General features: G+C 44.8%; 1 protein-coding gene across 1 annotated transcript in view; it reads right to left on the bottom strand.

Annotated features, from left to right (window-relative positions):
* Positions 1–9,426, bottom strand: part of LOC115481399 (histone deacetylase 5-like) — a 189,923-nt gene extending 180,497 nt beyond the window's left edge. Inside the window, exon 1 of the mRNA XM_030220486.1 lies at positions 9,321–9,426. The gene's annotated coding sequence lies outside the window, so the exon portion shown is untranslated. The remainder of the gene's footprint in view (positions 1–9,320) is intronic.
* Positions 9,427–12,114: the final 2,688 nt, after the last annotated feature.

Genomic DNA, 12,114 nt, shown 5'->3' with positions numbered 1-12,114 from the left:
AGCAGGTGCTCTGGCTGCTTCTCTCCTCTCTGTTTATTTCTGTTAACCTCTAAAAATTCAATGTGCTCTTCTTTCTGTAAAAGAAGTGAACAAAAACTAAATAGAGACAAAAATGAAATGTTTAACTTTCTACTGATGGCCAGTGGAAACAGTTTTATGTTTCACCTCTTCTTCCACCTCAGTCTCACTGCTTTACTTCCTTTACTCCATCCATCTATTCACTTCTCTACCTCTGAGTATCAGTCATTTATTAACCCCTTGATATGTCCCTTTTTCCTTTCTCACCAATTTCATTATTTTATTTTAAAAAATGTATACCCTTTGCTTTCCTTCTCTCGAACCCTCATCTCCTTCCCTCATTCTTGGGAATTTTAAATATTCATGCCAATGACCCCTCTGACTCTTATGCCTCTCAGTTTCTCACTTTCATATCCTCTCTCAATCTTCAGCTGTGCTCCACTACCCCTACTCACCAGAATGGCCACTGTCGATCTTGTCTTCTCCAACTGCTCACTCTACAATTTCTACACTTCAGTTCTTACCCTCTCTGACCATTATCTGACAACTTCCACCCTTAAAAATCACCCTCCCCACCCCAATCTCATCCCATCTCCATCAATATATCTAAGAATCATTAGACTATAGAGTGGAGGTGTATCCTAGTGGTTAGAGCACCAGTCTTGACATCCAGAGGTGTCCGGCTCAAATCCCACTGCTGCTCCTTGTGATGCTCAATTGCCTCATTTACAAAATTAGATTGTGAGCCCTCCCAGGTAAAGGAAATACCCAATGTACCTAATGTAACAAAAGTATATAAGTATTGTCATACTGGGACAGAACGAAGGTCCATCAAACCCAGCATCTTGTTTCCAACAGTGGCCAATCCAGGTTACAAATACCTTGCAAGATCCTTAAACAGTACAATATATTTATTCTGCTTATCCTAGAAATAAACAGTGGATTTTCCCCATCCATTTTAATCATGGCTTATGGACTTTTCTTTTAGGAAGCTACCCAGACCTTTTTTAAACCCTGCTAAGCTAACTGCTTTTACTACATTCTCTGGCAAAGAATTCCAGAGTTTAATTACACCTTGAGTGAAGAAATATTTTCTCAGATTCGTTTTAATTTTGCTACTTCATTGCGGGCCCCCTAGTCCTAATATTTTTGGAAAAAGTAAACAAGCGATTCATGTCTACCCATTTCAATCCACTCATTATTTTACAGACCTCTATCATATCTCCCCTCAGCCGTCTTTTCTCCAAGCTGAAGAGCCCTAGCCGCTTTAGCCTTTCCTCATAGAAAAGTCGCCCCATCCCCTTTATCATTTTCATAGTCCTTCTCTGTACCTTTTATAATTCCACTATATCTTTATTGATATGCAGTGACCAGAATTGCACACAATATTTGAGGAGCAGTCGCACCATGGAGCATTATAGCGTCCTCATTTTTGTTTTCCATTCCAAATAAATAAATATTTCCCTTGCATTCTCTCCACTAGTGTTTCATCCCTCTTCTCAACCACTATGTTATCTAAGACTTTCAATGAGGCTGTCTCTTCTTATAATACTATTTTCTCCTCTGCTCTGGATACTTTTGCTCCTCCTATTCCCTGTTCTGTAAGGAATACCAAACCTCCGCCTCAACACCTCTTTGCCACACTGAACTCAAATGCCTTCACCTCAAACCTCTGCTTCACTTTCTCCCCTGACTATGGCTGAGTACTTCCATGACAAGGTTCACAAGATTAACCATGAGTTCTCAACCAAGTCACCTCCACCTCTCCTTCCCCTGTCCATTCTGTCAACCCTCCTTCATCCCTTGCCACTCCTCTTATTGGCTTACAAGTGCGTTCATTCTACAGCTCCTCGGTACCTCAGTATCTCTCCACTCTTAGCTCTCCCTACACTCCTCCCCAGGAACTACATTTATCGTGTAAGTCTCTTATCTGTACTCTTCTTCTCCACTGCCAACTCCAGACTCTGAAGTCACTGAAGAGGAAACCACATTTTCTTTCCTCCTCCAAACTGACTACCTGTTCCTCTAATCAAATTCCCATCCATCTACTCGGCACCATGTCTCCTACTATCATCCCTTCTATCTGTCTAATCCTCAATCTTTCACTTTCCACTGCAATTCCTGATGCCTTCAAACATGCCATAGTTACACCACTCTTCAAAAAACCTTCACTGGGCCCTACCTGTCCTTCCAAGTATCACCCCATCTCCCTCCAAGCAATTCTTGATCCACTTTAATCTGGCTTTCACCCCTTTGTTCAACTCAAACAGCCCTTGCTGAAGTCTTCCATGACCCGTTGCTAGCCGGTTCAAAAGGTCTCAATTCTATTCTCATCCTTCTTGAGCTATCTGCTGCTTTCCACATTGTTGATCAACTGTCCTCACTTGGATTTCATGGCTCTGTTCTTTCCAAGTTTTCTTCTTATCTCTCTCATCACATTTTTAATGTATACTCTGGTGGATCCTCCTCCCCTTCTATCCCACTATCAATTGGTGTACCTCAGGGTCTTGGGACCTCTTCTTTTCTCCATCTATACTTATTCCCTTGGTGCTCTGATCTGCCATGATTTTCAATATCCTCTTTATGCTGATGACTTCCAGATCAACCTCTCCAACCAGAAATTTCAACAAGAAATCCAGGCCCAAGGCTCAGCCTGTCTGTCTGACATTGCTGCCTGGAAGTCTTACCGCCACCTAAAACAAAACATGGCCAAGACTGAGCTTACCATCTTTCCCCCTAGGCCCACCTAGCCTCTTCCCCCATTCTCCATCTCTGTGATTAACACTCTCATCCTCCCAGTCACCAGCTTGTGTTCTTGGGGTCATCTTTGACTCCTCTTTTTCTCTGCAGACTGTTAAAACCTGTTTCTTTCTCTATAATAATCAACAAAATTCACCCTTTCCTTTCTGAGCACACTACCAAAACTCTTATCCACACTCTTTATCACCTCATGCTTAGACTACTGCAACTTGCTTCTCAAGTCTCCCACTAAACCATCTCTCTTCCCTTCAATCTGTTCAAAATTTTGCTGCTCAACATATTTCACCAGTGTCACTACACTCATAGCCCTCTCCTCGTCACTTCACTGGCTCTCTATCCACTTCCGTATACAGTTCAACCTCCTCTTACTGACTTACAAGTGAATTCACTCTGCAGCTCCTCGGTACCACAGTACCTCTCCACTCTCCTCTCCCTACATGCCTCCCCAGGAACTCGATTCGTTGTGTAAGTCTCTTATCTATACTCTTCTCCTCCACTGCCGACTCCAGACTCTGTTCTTTTGCACCATATGCTTAGAATAGACTTCCTGAGTCAGTACATCAAGCTCCGTCTCTGGCCATATTCAAATCTAGGCTAAAAGCCCACCTTTTTGAGGCTGCTTTTAACTCCTAATCACTTGTTCAGTACTCATGTCTGTTTTATCATTCCCACCATAAGTAATTCTCTAGTCTCTTATTTGTTCTGTTTGTCTGTCTTGATTAGATGGTAAGCTCTGTCAAGCAGGGAAGGTCTCTTACATGTTTAGTGTACAGCGCTGCGTACGTCTAGTAACGCTAAAACAAATAAGTAGTAGTAAGTATTTTATGAATTTACATATGCACATTTTGTTAACCGCTGAGAACTTTTGGATTGTGAAGTATAGAAATGTTTAAATAAATAAATAGTAGTAGTAACGGTGCTGACACTAGAGGCCCGAAGCCTGTCTTTTGCTCACATTAATTCATCTTTAGCAGTTACTCAAAGCCAGAGTGGCATCCTCTCTTCATTTTCAAAGCATTCTCCTGAGGCACCAGTTCAGGACTTGCTCGATTCTAAGCCACCAAAAACTTAAGAGATCACTTTGGAGGTATCACTAACAAGAGACAGTCCTGGCATTACAGCCTCAGAGACTATGGCTCCAAACGAGGCCTCACAACATGTCTGAAGAGTTCCCAAGAAGAAAGAAGGAATCTGAGCCACCAATACAGTTAATTATTATATTTCCGTGCACTGGCTCAAAGCAACTCTTAGCAGACTAGCCAGAAACCAGCTTGTGAAGGGTAGCAAAACGTCCGAGCAGACAACCACACATCAAAACCTGGCTCACCAATTCAGCTCAGTGCACTTGATCAATAAGAGCTGTGGAAAGAATCAACACAGGTCTTTAAGAATTCAAGAGCAGACGAACGGCACTTTAAACCAGTAGCTTTTATCTACCCAAAGGTCAGATCCAGCAAGAGTCCAATACCTGTGCAATGAATAGGTTGTAACCCTGTTAGGAAAGGACCAGCCCTGAGAGCAGGGGATGAAAGCAGAACTTATTTTCCCGAGCTGTGTGGATAAGTATCCTGGCTTCCACCTTTCCATCCAAGAAAATTAACATTTCATTCTGCTACTGGTGGGTTCATATTTTGACCCATTTTTCAGACCCAACACACAGCTTCAAATCAAGACGACAAAACACTACAAAACTGTAATTCTGCTTTCCTTTTTAACCAGTTTCTTCTTACTGAAAGCCGAAGTCAAAGACAACCAAGGGTGGAAAACTATATTAAAAACTTTGGTGCTGGCCCAAAATTTTTAGTCCAGGGAAATTTTGTGGTGATATATTTTTTTAAATTATTTTTGCTCTCATGTTTTGTTTTTTTTTCGGGGGGTGGGGGGGGGTGGAGGGAAGAGGGCTTTTTTTCCTCTTTGCACTCCCTCCAGACACACTTCCTCCCCAACATTCCCCAGCTTCTTCACCACTCTCCAGGCATTTCCCCCCAACCTCTATCCCAGAACTTTATTTTTTTTAGCGGCCCAGCAAGATGACCATGCCAGCGCCAGTACCAGAACCCCATGACTTCTGCTCCCTGGCTCAAGCCTCACCAGTGGCAACCACTGCAATTACTAGACCCTAAGGATCCAAGCTTCAGTCTCTCACCATATGTTCCCAACAAAATAAAAGAAAGAACAAAATAACAGAAAAATGCTTACTCTGTATTTAACCACTTTTATCTTGTATAAAGTTCACTATTTAATCCCTGTGAAAGGAACCATCGTAAAAGATGGGGGTTGGGAAGCATTTCTGTGCATTGTGCTATGCATCCAACCCACCCCACTGCACCACCGAGACTGCTCCCTTTCTCAGCCACCAAAAATGCATACACTGTTATCCACACCCATGCTGGACAATGCGCTCATTAACTGAATTTGTGTTCTGTCTTTCCATTCTCCAGAGCGAAGTACAAGTTGCATCAGCATGACAAAAACACTATGCAGAAAACTACATGACATAATGAAACAGCAACAAAGTTTGTCCCTGTCCCCGCAGGCTCTGTCCTCATCTGCACAAGCCTCAAACACTTTTTTATGATTTTTATTAAAAGTATAAAAAGGAACATGTTGTACAACTGTTGCACATAAATCACAAATAGTAAACAAGAACGCGCAACTATAATAACCATCCCCCCCCCCCATCCAACCCCAAGAATAACCGACTACCCCAAGGAACCCTAATTCACCCTGTTAAAATGTCCAGGGGTACAAATCACAACCTGCTCTGTATGTCCTAGCAAGCACTGTTATGGTTTTTTAATCTGTGGAAGAATAATAAGTCATCAACCTCAGGGTTCAGTCTAGCTTTCCTGTCTTCCACAGTCCTTCACACAATAGAAAATGTCCTCTCAGGTGTGCTGGTAGAAGGAATGCATAGGAGCCCTCATACAAGTTTGCCAATTTTGGACAGCACTTTTGCTTGTTTTTCAAAATAAAAATCAACCCCATCATCCATATTAAAGAATGACACAGAGACAGGAACAAGTTTGTCCCCATCCCCATGTCATTCTCTACTCTGTACACATGTAAAACAGCCACTGATAACCACATCAAAGCAAAAGGGCCAAAATGGGACTCTCCATTCCCCATAAGAAAATCATTTTTATTCTATTGTTTTCAATTGAAAAAGACACAGTTAGCGATATCAAACAAAATAAAACCCAATCAGCAGAGACAGCACACATATACCTTATAGAGCATGACAGAATGACCAACAAACCAAAGTAGCAAAAATTTGAAACTGAAGGGATGATGGCTTTAAAAACTTGATGGAGAACAGTCTTAGATGAAGTTGGTTAACACAGTTGGCGTTTTAAATGTGGTGCTCTCCAAATCCCACGCACCTCATTCTCAGCAAATTGTCATTACACTGAGAATATAAAATCTAATTGCATGCAGGTTAGCAAAAGTTTAGAAGGTTACAACTTTCATTCAATGCCTGTTTGTAAGACCAACTGGCATCTTAAAGGTAGAAACAAACATTCTTCTAAAGAATCACTCTCCTCATTGTTAAATAATTTTTTTAACCCTGTAAAACATGTTCAGATGTCTACAAAATTGTTTTAATTAAAATTAATCTGCTGTATGTTTGAATTGTAGAGATTTTTTGTATAGTTTGTTTGTGTAAAGAAATCATTTTTACTCTTTTGGTTTTTTTTATATATTTTGTATGTGATTTGTTCCCTGCTTAGACTTTTAAAGCTATAGCAGGTTATAAATAAAGTTTTTATTTATTATTATTTATTTACAAAAAGCCACATTCAAGAAACTCAATGCATTTCCACCCCCCCCCCCCCCCCCATGATCATTCTAGACAGGTACACTTATTAGCTGGATTTAGTGAGATTCATGCCTGCTTCTATGCAGCTAGACAAAAGTAGCCCCTTGGCACCCATTCGTAAGAAGAATTCATCCACGACAATCTGAATACAGAGCATGCATGTTGGCCTATCTAAAACACAAAGCTGCTGCGATATTATAAATACACCACTGGCACCAGGCTCATTAAGAGTGATTATAGTAGGTTATTCAGTAACGGGTACAAGAGGTGGATCTTTGAGGCCGGAGAGGTTCTAGAAGTTTTTCTGATGATGCCACACAGCAGATACGGCACGCCGTTGATCAAGGCGACCTAGAAATTTCAGGGAACAGGCGCTGCTCTGCAGACTGCGATGGGAAACGCAGAAACACACGTGCGGTTATAAAGCTATCTGCAATGTGACAGTAAAGCACCTCCTCTTGCCATCCCCTGATCAAGAGGGGGGGCAGAACTACCAAGAGGCTTGGGGGGGGGGGGGGAGTGCAAGACAACACTCAAAGAATCAGAGCAAAATATACAGTGCCAGACATCACACATAACAGTTTGCAAAACAAGTCGTCACAACAATATACTGGGTTGATGGACGTCAGTCTGTCCCAGCATGGCAATGCTTGTGTTCCTACGTTAACTTGGCAGCAGATGGGGTCAAAAGAAATCCAGACACAATAATGACAAAGGGACCACAGAAAGGGATATTTTCCAAACATGATTACAGCACCTTCTCCACAAGGCTGCAGATTTGCATGGAAACGTGCCATGCATAACACAGGGGAAGAGACAATCATTAGAAATGGGATGAATGGCAATGAGAGCGAGAGACATGTAACGAATTCATCAGACAGAAAAGGCTCTGCTCTGACGCTCTTCAGTTCTCCTTCACCACCGTTCACAGACAAACCAGAGTCGCATGCGTTAAATGCGCAGTGAGCCTTCTTAGGGACACAAGGAACAGAAGGCTTGAATCTCAATGACTCAGACAGCCAAACACTGTAACAAAACTTCAGATCACAAATCCCTGCTTATTAGCAAAATAAATAAATAAAATAAAATAGATTTGCTATTTAAAAAAAAAAATCCAAACTAATCTATATTTCACCTACAAGCAGCTCCTTTCATCCATCCTTTCCAGCAAATGCTGCAAATATCACAGGCCCTCAAGAGATGGGTTCAATTCTGTTTGCTACTTAATCTTTAAAGCATTTAAAAGTCTGGTTCACTCCCCCACCTTCCCACACGTGTTCTGCCACAGACAGCCAGCAAGACTGCGATGAATCAAGTGCTCACAGTAAGACGGGGAGGGGAAGAATGGCCCATAGGCTTGCGATAGAAATCTCAGCTCTCTAGACCATCCTTCACCACCAGCTGCAGTGCAAAAATCAGCCATAACACATACGGCCAGAGCTCCTTACACAGTCTGATCAAGGATCCATACTATTGTTGAAGACCTGCCCTGAAAGTCTTGTGCAAAATTCATAGCCTCCCCTGCACCACTGTAGCCCAGAAGACTTGAGAAATCTCCTTGATGCTTTAAGAAGACCTTGGCTCATCACTGCAGGGAGCGTACTTCACCCACACCCTTTACCTGCCACCAAAGAGCCTTGCCAAAGGATATATACTCCCTCCACATACCAGAAACTTCAGCTCACAGAGCAGGCAACCAGCAAAACGAAAAAAAAAAAAAAAGATTTCAAAACATTTACTGTTATTGCAAACGTTCTGCCATGCCCACAGATAAAACACTAGACATAAAAGAAAACCAGAAACATTACGTTATGTAAACGTTTTCAGATCCTTGCTGTGCCAGTAACTGTATCAGATTCCTGCTTTCTCTAAATTCTCAGGAGCTCCCTCGCCCTGTCCTCAAGATTATTCTCTTCCGGGGAGGGGGGGGGGGTCTTCAGACAACAAGGCAAACTAAAAAAAAAAAAAAAGTCATTCTCCGTGGAAGGCTGCCCACCTAACCTTGCCGCGCTGCGATCAGCAGCAGAGTAAATGTGCACTTCCCAGGGACCTCACCCTGCTCCTCAGGGCTCCCCATCTCGGGAAAAGCCAGCTTCACTCAGAAGGGACAAACATTCAGTGATATTCCTCCTTTCCCCCAGCACCGATCCTGCTTTCCCCATCCTCCACGAAGCCCTATCCTGCTTTCCCCTTTAGATTCCCTGCATACCAAGATCTGCTTCTACCCTCCACCTCGAAACCCGACGCCCCCCTCCCCTTTAAACCTGATCCAGCTCTTTACTGCTCTTCTCCACCCCAAGATCGTCTTCATTTCTTCCCTGCGCCCTCAGGCCCGATCCCACCATCATCTTCTCCCTGCACCCTGGCTCCGATCCTGCTGCCTCCTCCTTAGGCCCATTTATTCGGCTCTTTTCCCTATGCATCCTAGACCCAATAGTGCTCTCTCCTCCCTTCGCTCGCGGACTTGATCGTGTTCTCTCTGCATCCTCCCCCCCGACCCTGCAGCCCCCACCCCCTGCAGCCTCCATCTGATCTGCTCTCCTCTCTCTCTCTCATCCCCGGAGCTAATCCCTCTTCCCAGCGCTCCCGATCAGATCCAGCTCTTCTTCCCAGCGCCCCCAATCTCATCCCGCTCCCAGCACCCCCTGATTCTTCTCTCCCCCACCCAATCCGATCCCGATCTTCCATCCTCCTCCTGTAACCCTCTGTAGCAGACCGGTACCTGGCCCAGGTCGGGCGAGCAGCCCGGGGCGCGTGTCTCGGGCTCGGGAGGACTCCCCTTCAGCGCCTCCTCTCCTCCATCTTTGCAGCTTCTCCCCGCACCGACAAAAACATTCGGTGACGTCACTCGCCGTCACGTGACCCGGCGCGGGGCCTAAAAATAGAGGCCCCCTCCCACCCCTGTCCTACCCTCCCCCTCCCCCGCCTCCTCTTCCCCCTCCCAGCCGCTGTTCCCTAAGGGGCGTGGTCCGAGGGAGGTGGGATAAAGATGAGGGAGGCCGACGGCGGCGCGTGCGTAGTTCAAAGGGCGTAAAAAAAATTTAATAATTAAAAAAAAAAAAAAAAAAAAGCTGCGGCGGTCGCGCGCCCCTACCGCCACGGATGTGTAGACCTGAGCGCGCGCACTCTAGTACCTCCATTCAATACAAAAGAAACTTTATTAGACGATTCCACTGAAAGACGGAGGGGGGAGACGGGGTGGGGCGGCTTTTCGCATGATGAAGGGGTAGTGAAGAGCTACACCGGTTTTAACTTAATATTTTTATTCATCGTCGTCATCATCATTAACAACTTTATCTGATATACTGCAAAGTCAAAAATTATTATGTAAGTTTTTGAAGACCATCCGACAGGGATGCCCTCACCCAGCTCCAGTGCAGGGCTGGAGGTAGTAGCACAGTCCTTGATTTCTGACTACCCCCCATCCTGTTGCATTATGGGCCTTGCAGCACTGATTTCAATAGGCAGGATCAGGCACTACAAATCCCACAATGCTTTGGCATAGCTGCTAACTTTACCCACATCTAGGAGGCACGTGTTAGCCCAGTCCTGGTTTTGAAGTTACATCGCAAAGCAGGGTGGTATTTGCAGCCCCTGGTTGGACACATTGAAGTCAGCGCTGCCTTAGTGCAACAGGAAGAAGTGTGTTAAAAATTCAGACTGGCGTATATCCCACTGGGAGCTGGGTTGATATGTAGTGCCTGATCCTGCCCATTTAAAACAATGCCGCAAGTCCCTAGAACTGGGTAACTTTGCATCTCTGTAGGTGTGAAAAGTGTGATGTTCTAAAAGACGTGATATTGGGGCAATCATGACTTGAAGTTTAGAAGAGCCTGAAAGCTAATTGGGGGCTGGGAGGGCACAAGGCTGCAGGGAGTAAGGGGGCTGCTGGGGTTGAAAGAGGCAGAGGTGCCAAGTTACCCAGCTCCAGGCTGGAGCTGTTGGGCAGTCCTGGATTTCTGACCACCCCCCATCCTGGTGCATTATGAGATTTGAAGTACTGGCATGGATCAGGCACTACAAATACCAATCTGCTTTAAGATGTAAATTCAAACCCAGTACTGGCCAAAGAGTCTTCAGCCTGGAATTGGGTGATTGGCATCTCTGGAGCGGGGGCAAGAAAGAGAGGGGGTAAGAATGTGGTAATAGAACGGTAGCAGAGCTGCCAAGTTACCCGTTCCAAAAGGGAGGCTTTTTGGCTGGTCCTGGATTTCTGCCAACCTCATCCTGGTGCATTATGGAACCTGCAGCACTGATTTCAATGGATAGAATCCTGGGCCCAGATGCTCAAAACCTAATGCTGGTGCTATTTGAGTCAGAACTGCATGCATGTTAATTGCACAAACCCCTCCAGTGTAGATGCTAATCTGTGTGTTGCAGATCAGTGCAACATGTAATTAAATGGAAATGAAACTTGATATATCACTTTTCTGTGGTTTTTGCAACTACACTCAAAACAGTTTACATGGTATATACAGGTACTTATTTGTACCTGGAGGAATGGGGGGGGGGGGGGGCGGTTAGGTGATTTGCCCAGAGTCACAAGGAGCTGCAGTGGGACTCAAACCCAGCTCCCCAGGATCAAAATCCACTGTACTAACCACTAGGCTACTCCTCCACACCTCTGGATTCAAATCAAGGTGATTATGTATTCATTCCAATGCTAAGAAGACAGAGCAGAAACTAATGCTAGCCTTAACTCCTAAAATCACTGCCAGGTCAGGGATGGTTTTTCTAGTTTTGAAGAAAGGTTTTCTATGGCATTTTTTTTCACATTAAATTGCCAGTTTCTGACTTCTTTTGCAAAGAGAAAGAAGCCCCTGAACCCCCAACACCAGTGAGCACACCACCAAACCCCCTCCCAACACCAGTAATCACAAGCCCGAACCCATAATGTGATAAAACCCCAGCCACATGTTTCAAAGCAAGCCCATGTCCCAGGTCCTCCTTCCCCCACCCCCTGGTGGTGTAGTGGGCTGGGACAGGAGCAGTCCCTCTTCGCTCTCACTTGTCCAGCTCTTGGGATCAAAAGGGCTGCCATGACCTCTAGTGGTAGTCTTACAGTATGGAAGGATGCCCTCTAGCAGTAGTACTGTGAGAGTATTTCTAGGGGTAATGGTGGACATTATGATCCCCAGAGCCAGAGGGAGCAACAATGGAGGGGAACAGCTCCCATGCCAGTCCACTACACCACCATAGAGCACCTCCAGGTAAGTGATGGTGGTGGGGGGCTTGCTTTGAAACATGTGGGTGGAGGAGGGAGAGAGGTTTATCACATTATGGAATCCGGCCAGTTTGAGTTGTGATTACAGGTGTTGGGGAGATTTGGGAGTGTGTTGGGGAGGTTTGAAGGTGTGATTACTGGTGTCGGGGTGGGAGCAGGGGTGTTTTGGGAGGGTTGGATTGCAAGGCTGGGAAGGAGGATTGTATGTGGGGGAAGCATCACTGTGGCAGATCTTTGTTCCCATTATTTATGTTTAGGCCTGTACTGTGTTACTTGCTGTGACTGAGAGTGC

The sequence above is a fragment of the Microcaecilia unicolor genome, chromosome 12 (genome assembly GCF_901765095.1).
Source record: "Microcaecilia unicolor chromosome 12, aMicUni1.1, whole genome shotgun sequence".
Lineage (NCBI taxonomy): Eukaryota > Metazoa > Chordata > Amphibia > Gymnophiona > Siphonopidae > Microcaecilia > Microcaecilia unicolor.
Note: the sequence above shows the minus strand (reverse complement) of the source record. Positions and strands in the feature narration are given on the sequence as shown.